The sequence below is a fragment of the Fukomys damarensis genome, unplaced genomic scaffold (assembly GCF_012274545.1).
Source record: "Fukomys damarensis isolate Sample0158 unplaced genomic scaffold, DMR_v1.0_HiC HiC_scaffold_16, whole genome shotgun sequence".
Classification (NCBI taxonomy): domain Eukaryota; kingdom Metazoa; phylum Chordata; class Mammalia; order Rodentia; family Bathyergidae; genus Fukomys; species Fukomys damarensis.
The window spans coordinates 113017196-113025920 of record NW_022900928.1 but is presented as its reverse complement, the minus strand read 5'-3'; the positions used below and the strand labels follow the sequence as shown (position 1 = coordinate 113025920).

General features: G+C 37.2%; 1 pseudogene; it reads left to right on the top strand.

Annotated features, from left to right (window-relative positions):
• Positions 1-7773: 7773 nt before the first annotated feature.
• LOC104856682 lies at positions 7774-8463 on the top strand (annotated as a pseudogene).
• Positions 8464-8725: the final 262 nt, after the last annotated feature.

Sequence of the window (8725 nt, the reverse complement as noted above, 5' to 3'; positions counted from 1 at the left end):
CTGAAAATGTAAATCATGAGAGACTAGACAGTTTTTTGTAAGTATTTAGAAAGATGTTAAAAACATAAAATGAAGAGTCTTAACTTTCTTCTAATTGGAAGAAAAGTGCTTTAACATTACTATAATAATATTCCAGGTTTGGAGGGGGTCCCAGGCCCTGTAATTGCTCTTAATAGTTGGACTTTTTAGACCATGTGTTTTTTGCAATCTCAGAATGATTACTTCTTCTTAGTTAAAAAGATACTCTTTTCTTTCTGTAAAAGTGCAATACTCCCCCCTTGAAGTCTTAAAAACTATGGTTTTTTTTTTCTTTCGCAACCTAGTCTTTTGTTAATGACAAAATAGGCACGCACACACGCACACATACACACACCCCCCTCTCTTGGAAATCATAGCCTGTTAAAGGACACACACAGTATGCAAAGAGAAAAACATTTCACAATCAAAAGATTAGAGAGTGTAGAAAACACTGATCTGATCTCATGGTCTTTATTTAAGCTAATTTCCATTGAAATTAGTTATCTTTTGCCTCAGAAATGTATCTTAAAGCTGAAATTCTGCTAGACTATATTGTTGTTTTAGACCTTTGCCTAATGCTCTAAGTTAAACTAATATTTAATATTTTTATTTCACTCCTCTCATTTTGGAAATGAATTTTAAAATAAAAGCAAAGCACTTCAGTCAATTTTAAACACATATCACCTACTGGAGATAAAAATTTTTAAATATTTAGAGCAGCCCTGTTTTCATAACAAATTTAATAAGTATTTTTCATATCATACATATTTATATGTAGTATGTTGGGTTTTTTTATACCTATGTTGCTGTAGTAAAACTGCTGTAATGTAAATACATGTTTTGTTAAAAAATAACATTTTGGCATTTCTTTGAAAGGCAGTTACTGCTTTGTACAGTATATGTCTTGGCCATTTAAAATATTTTTTCTTTAACAATACCAAAGGTGATTAGACTATTTTAAAGACTAATTGCTTGACAGTTTCTAGGATATTTTTTTGAGTTTTAAAAGCAAAATGAAAAAGGTCAAACCAATAAACCTCATTTTTTTCAAACTAATAATTTGAGGAGATAAGAACTATTGTTAAAAAAGAAAAAATATATATAAATGTATGTAAAATTAAAATTCCAGACCTTGTATGTCAGGTTTGCTCAGTGTAGTTTTTTTAAGGCTCAAATACCATACCTCAGAAAATGGGGTTTACTATGGAAATACTGAAACAGTCTTTGCAGGTTGGTGACAAGTCACTCTGCTATATACTGATTTGGAGACCTCTGCTAAACCGTTTATCACTGCAGACTGAAATGTGGGACTTGTATTTTCTTTGTTTTTAATGCACACACATACATCCTCTGTGTATGTATGTGGGTACTCTGTATATGTGTATGCGTGTTGTACATGCATGTGTGAGTGTGTCTGTATGTGTGTACACAAAAGAAGCTGCAGAAACTTTGTAATACTTTGTGAAAAGGATTATATTATAAAGGTTTGTACTGTCTTTGAGTGCACAGCTACTGGAATAAATTTAGGGAATCTCAGGAACAAGCATATAATTTGTCCAAGATTTATTTCTTCTCAGAAGTGTAAGTGCAGTTTTTAATTCTGTATATTATTTAATATTTTACCAATAAAATAAACTTCTGACAAAACAAAAGTTTGCTACAAAACCTTTTCTGGTGAAAATTCTGTACACAGCACACCTTCCAAATACAAGAGACAGAACTGTGGGCTAATTAGCCTTATTTAAATTCTACTTGCACTTCCTGTCCCAGAGCTCAGATACATGTGGTCTCCACAATTTTAATCTGTCATTGCTCAGTTTTCATCACTATAGAGGCCACCAGAGCAGAGAATGTAGGATTCCATGGCTTGCTAAGGATGACATCTCTGCTCATCAGAGGGTTTTTATATAAATTTTACTTTACCTTTAAACAAATCTAAAAAGTATCTATGTCAAAGGTTTAACTACTTTTTATGGAAGAGGTGTGAACCAAGGAAACAAGTGTGGCTTGCTCCAAAGTACACAGTGAATTAGACAAGTGGTCCACATAATGGACAAGTATATTAAAACTACCAGCATTTCTTAGAAATCAAACCAAGATAAAATTAAGGTTTTAAGTCACAGACACTACTCAATCACATAGGATAGGTATTCGATCACATAGGACACGGAGACAGGCATGTAAAGTGATTCAGTCATCTATAATTCCATATAAAAATAGGGGGAGATCAAAACATGATCAGCCTGATAAAAGTAAATGTTAGTGTGACCTTCTGTCACTCCTACTGCTTTAAAATCCCAGACTATGTAAATTATAAGAATTGAAATTTAAATTTAGTGGCCAGTTTTTCCTGATGTACTGCCACTCTGAACACAAACCTCAGTTTTCAAATTTTAGAAATATAATCACAAAATTTTACTGATGCATGTTCCCAGAATTTCATAGATGTTTATCACATTCCCTAATGATAATGCTACATTTAAATTATACAAAGAATGGAAAATATTACAAGTTCAATTGAAATTCTATTTTCTTGACTATACTGACCTCATTTTGGAACAGGAATGAAAATGAAAATAACAAAGCAAAAAAGAGGATGAATTTACCGAATTACTATAGTACTAAGTTTATGAAGCATCCCTTTGTAATCAGCAAGAAATACCAAATTGTCACAAGGTACCACTAAAAACCAAATGAAAAAAAATACTTTTTTTGAAAACAAATCATCTGCTCTTGATTTTTCCATAGCGAGAGTCATAAATGAAATCTTAGTATGTTTGTAAGACTTATTAGCGTGCTCAAGCCAAAGCACTACTACGAGGTCTGAGCCTCCTGATGAGGGAATTTCATTAAACTCTTACAGGAATGTTTTTGGTACCAGGGATCATACTCGGGACCTTGTTCTTGTGAGGCAGGCAGCAGAACCACTGAGCTAAATCCTGGGCTACAAACTCTTTGAGAACTTTAACTTCTGCTCCTATTTAGCATGTTAGAAATCTACCTTCTGTTGCTTGGGGGTCCTAAGTTCCAACCAAACCCTTTGTGTGTTTTTCTTAATAGTCCTACTCAAAGTTCCTTGTGTATATATATTCCTTTAGCTTTTCAGTAGGTATCCTCACAAGACTAACATCTGGCGCATTTGAATTTTGCTATTTTTCTTGTTTGGCACAATACCTAATGGATGTGTTTTCATGAACTATCATAATAGACAAGTGGAGAAAATAAGATAAAGTGATTTAGATGTCCCTAAAGTTCCACATAAAAACGGGTAAAAGTAGGAAGAGATACGAAGATATGCTTACTCTCAGAAAAATAAATGTTAGCCTTTTTCTTCCTATCATTCCTACTACTTTATAATCCCAGTTTACATGTCTCACATCAGATCACCAGCTTCTAACTTGAAATTTCTCAAGCATGACAAGTCCCACTCCTAACAATATAAACAGATACTGCCCATATTGGTGTTGAGTTGTTCCTTCCAGAAGCCATTGGAAGAGCGGAGCGATATGAGCCTGATCAGACTAACGGGAACACCTGTGAAGAAGCACTGTTACAGCAAGAACTAAAGGTAAAAAGCAAAATACAGGGGCTTGTGCTGAGCTCCACCGTGCCTTAGGTAAGCTTGTAACTAAAAGGGAGGAGTCATCTTATGTTATTTTAATAAAGCTTGGATCACAGTGAGCTCAATCTACCTGGAGTGCTTAGTAGAACCCCTTCATTGGGAAACAAGTTAAGAAAGAAGGAATAGCCACAGTTCAGATATCAGTGCTCTGGGCCAGATGTTGGTTCTGGTTGGGTGTACATAAAAGTTTAAAAGATTATGACCAAGGGCAAAACGTAAGTGGTAGGGATGGGGTGACCAGGGCATTTAGCTGTTATGAAAGTGGATACATGGAATATGCCAGTCCAAGAAAGAGTAGTTTCTTTTTTTCCTCTTTTTCACTTTTTCCTTCTTTCCTGATTCTCATTCTATCCTGTAATTCCTTTACGTTTCCCTTCATCTTTCTCTCCACCCTTCTCATCCTTGCTTCCCTGTAGCAACCATTTTGCTCTTTCTCCTCCCTTCTCTACATAACCTGTTTTACCATTTACTGCTGAGTTCTTCTTGATCTTATTTTAATTCTGTTTAAAACACAGTCTCAGTATGAGTAATTTAATGCAACCAGAATATACGTAAATTTTTATCATGTCCTTTTTTACAATAATGTGTGCAAATCAACTGGCTTTATCTAATTCTCAAAATACACATGGAAAATTTAGGATATCATTTTATTGGCAAGTAAACATGTTCTAGTTGATTATGATATTTTTTCTGCAAGCCCTCAAAATCAATTACAAAGCTACGACTAGGCTCTAGCCTCAGATACACTTAGTCCCACATTTTTCTAAACCGCTTTATTCAGCATATGACTGATAAACCTAATATTACACAAATATTACAATGTAATGGATAAAATATATCTATATTTGGATATGAATCTTACAGTGTAATGGATATAAAAAAATCCAGCGGGTATATTTTAATGTTTTGCTCATCTAATTTTCAAACAGAATGATCTCAGATGAACTCACTGACATAGTCAAGAGAGCTGAGAAATACAGCTTTAAGTAGCAGGACAAAAATAATCTGAAATTAAAATTTTGCTGCAGAAATTTTCAGAAATGATTAAATCCTAAATTGATCTAAATTCTAATTTTTATACTTCTGCAAGCATAGGATTATTTATAAAATTTCCTTCACAGATGACAGAATTTACTCTTCTGTAAGTTACTCTATCCATATCCCAACTTTTTCTTTAATTCTTTCATTGTAAAATATAATTTCCAGTGTTTATATTTTGTTTTCTGACTTTTTTCCACTAAATCTTGAGATGACTCATCATCAGTATATGAATTTATCAGTACTAGATTATCTGATCATTATATCCAAGTGTTTTCAATGATATAATTGTCATTTTAGGTTTTCCACATTTAATAAGAAAAGGTTCCTCAAAGGTTCTAAAACCTTTCTACAAATTTATCTCTGTACTCTTAATTTTATAGCATACAGCAATACCAAGATTTGCCCCGCCCCCAACTGTATGCATTGTGGAGTGAAAGTATTACCAAAAAACTCGACCTTATGTTGTCTACCCTTAGGAATGAGACATCTACTAGCACTTGGAATTTCTTGGCTTCATCTGAAAATTTCTTCAGTCTTCAGGAATGGTTGCTGTAGCTACACTTGCTATCTTGTACTTCTTGTCTTCTATACTATAAGTAAGTAATCTATTTTTTTTTTTGGCCTCTACACAGTCTATTCTTTGTCTTTCCACCCCACCCCACCTCCCTTTCACTGTTTATTTATTTATATCAGATTGTACCATGCATACCTATTACTATCAAAGCAGGGCAGGGGGAGGGGACATCAAATGACTCAATGTTTTCCAGACTCTCAGCCAAATCATTTTTTACTCACCTAACAAATGATGGTTTGGCTATACCATAGCATTGATACATTTTCCAAGCTATAAGTGTAATCCTAGTGCTTTCTTCTTTAATGTTTTGACAAGTCTGATTATAGCTAAGAAAGTGATCACTTAATCATATAACAAGTATGAAAGAAATTCTGCAGTAGGCATTGGTAAAGGGAGAAGTTTATTTTCATAGAAAAATTCAAGCAGCTTTCCTGGCTCTTTAAGATAGATTAATTCTCTTGAAATAAAAATGAACTCTATAGAGATATATCTATTATGCTTCTTTAGTTGAATTCTAAAATTTGCACACATCATCAACAAACTATATTATACTAAAAAACGTGGCATTTTGAGAGACTATCATGCTTAATATGATAGCACTTTCAGTAGATGCTTATTTGTGTTCATATTTTGCACTATTCAAAGAGTAATTTATCTTGTTTCATAGTCTTCATTTATAGAAAACATTTAGGAGTTTAATATGATGTCCTGATTTAGGGGCTACATAGAAATTTACTAACATTACACCAGTATAGATTATCTTAATGACATAATTTCTTTCTTCTGTTTTTAAATGATCAGTTTGTCATATCCTATATGCATGGATTAGTTATATTATGTCCCTATATCTGACTCATAGAAAACATAGTAATAGCCCAGCTCAAAAATAAAAGCACTCAACCACCATAAATGAACAAAAAAAGAGACATGTTTTTCTGTGATCATGTGGCTCATATTAATATCAGCAGGTCTTGTCGGTCATATTTCCACAGTTTATATAACCCAAGTACATTTATTAGTAACAACCAGAAGATTATAAGTAGCTTTTGGCAACACTAGTGTTCATGGTAGTTTCAGACTTTCAAGCATCGCACTCAGCGTTGGCAGAGCTACTACTGGAAAATGAATGTCACCCACAACAATACACCAGCACAGGGTACATCTTCAATGTGTAGACTCCCTAGTTTCTATTTATCTGCTATTTGTTCTTTGGAAGCTGGACTATAATTAACCTTTGTCTTTCTAAGAAGCAAAGCCTTTTTTCTACTTTTATTTTTAAGACAAGTTATAAAAGAATATACACTTTTAAAAACCTCCACTCAACCAAATTTTGATTTTCACCTTAAGATGAAGGGAATAAAATAATATCCTTTAAAGAGGTGAAGTTTTTTTCTTTTTCCTTTACTTTTCTTCTGAATAAATTATTTAGTAAATAGTTCCAGGGAAATAAAAAATGAGTAATGTGCAACACATTTACATTTTTATCCCAGGATTTTTGACCCTGAGAATATTATTTATCTGGGATTTGGGGCAAGATCACTTTGTGTACTTGAAGAAATTGAAACTGAAGGCTGAAGAATTAGCCTGTCGGATGAAAATTCTTGGAAAGTTGAGAACATAAAAATTGTTCCTTTTCTTCCTACACTATCTCTTCCTTTTTGTACGATTGGCTCCTATTCCAGTATCCACTAGAAAAAAAATCTAAAATGCACCTACTCTATGGTAGCCACTTAGCTAAGTATCGTTATTTATTTATTATTATGATTATTATTGCCCTTCAAACTACCAGGCTAGGTGCTTCAGACATAATATTGAACAAGACATTCCCCGATTCAAAGAAACTGAAATCTCACAGTGAAGAAGCAAACAAGCATAATAAAACATGATAGTTATTACTATAAATGTTAAAGTAATAATGCTATGGGGCCGGGGATTTAGCTCAGTGGTGCCTCTGCCTGCCTTGCTAGCACAAGCACCCAAGTTCGATCCCTGGTACCAAAAAAACAATCAAACAAACAAACAAAAAAATCAGGCTCTGTGACACCTTTCACCTCAGACATTCAGTCCTGGCTCCAGCTGCACTACCCTAGAGGCCTAACTTGAGTCCTTTTTCTGACCCCTTGAGGCCCCCAGGAGCAGCTAGCCCTGGAACCACCATGCATGTTTCAGTTGCCAGTGACCTTCAAGGATGAGGCCGTGTACTTCTCAAGGGAAGAATGGGGATGTCTCGGTCCCAGGCAGAGGGCCCTCTGCTGGAATATGATCCTGGACAATTTCAGGAGCCTACCGGGGCTACACTGGGATTTTGCAACCCAAGACCAGACCTTGTCTCTTGCTTAGAGCAGTGGAATGAGCTGTGGTTTGAGGACTGTGAGAAGACTGAGTTTCAAAAAGCACAGCATGCCCCTTGCCCAGAGGCAAGGAAGCCAATTGGCCACAGGAGATGCTGCCTTCGGCTGGCTTGGGCTCATAAGTCCACCTGCAGGGAAGAGACCCAAGCACCACCTCCAAAAGTTATATGCAGTTTACCAAAGACGTTTCAGGGAAGAGGACAGATGAGCTTGTGGCTCTGCAGGCCCAGGTGTGCGGTGAGTCCTATGGGCAGCAGCCAGGCCTTGAGCAGCACAGGGGCAGCAGCAGAGCACGAGTGTTCATCTGTGACACATGTGGGAAGGTGCTGAGCTGCCACAGCTGGCTGGCTGCCCACCAGATGGTACACTCAGGTGCCAGGTCCTTCGCCTGTCTAGTGTGGCCAGACCTTCCACTGTGTCTCGAACCTCCTGCGCCACACAAGTGAGAAGTCCTGCTGTGAGCTGTGCGAACAGACCTTTGACCTGAAGGACCGTCTGGTGTACACAGGGCCCCGGCCCTACAAGTGTGGTGTGGGTGGCAAGGCCTTTAACCAGGAATCTAATCTGCTGCGCCACCAGCTGGTACACTCGGCTAGAGGCCTCTCCACTGTGCTGTCTGCAGCAAGGACTTCCACACTAAGGAGAACCTCAGCCACCACCAGCGGATCCACAGTGGTGAGAAGCCCTATACCTGCTCTGAGTGTGGGAAGGCCGTCAGGTGGTCCAGGGGCTTCAGCATCCATCAGAGGCTGCACCTGACCAAGAAGGTCTACGAGTGCAAGCACTGTGGAAAGGGCTTTCACCACCTGGGCTTCTTCACTCAGCATCAGAGAACCCAAGGGCACTGCGAAGTGTAGAGTTGCCTGGGTCCAGCAAGGGTGTGTCCTGGCTAAAAGCTGGGCCATGGGGACAGATTGAGCCAACAGTCCCTCTCCAGCCTAGAAGAGGCCTTCTTAGTCCTTGAAGCAACTTCAGAGCTTCCTGAATCCCCCAAGGTTATTAGAAAAACTGCTGTCAGGGGAAGGAGATCTGGAGCCACAGTGCTATTTCTCAGGTGCCCAAGCCCAAGATGGCCTGAGGCTATGTGCAGCCCTGAGAGAGTGGACAGAGAAGTTCCTG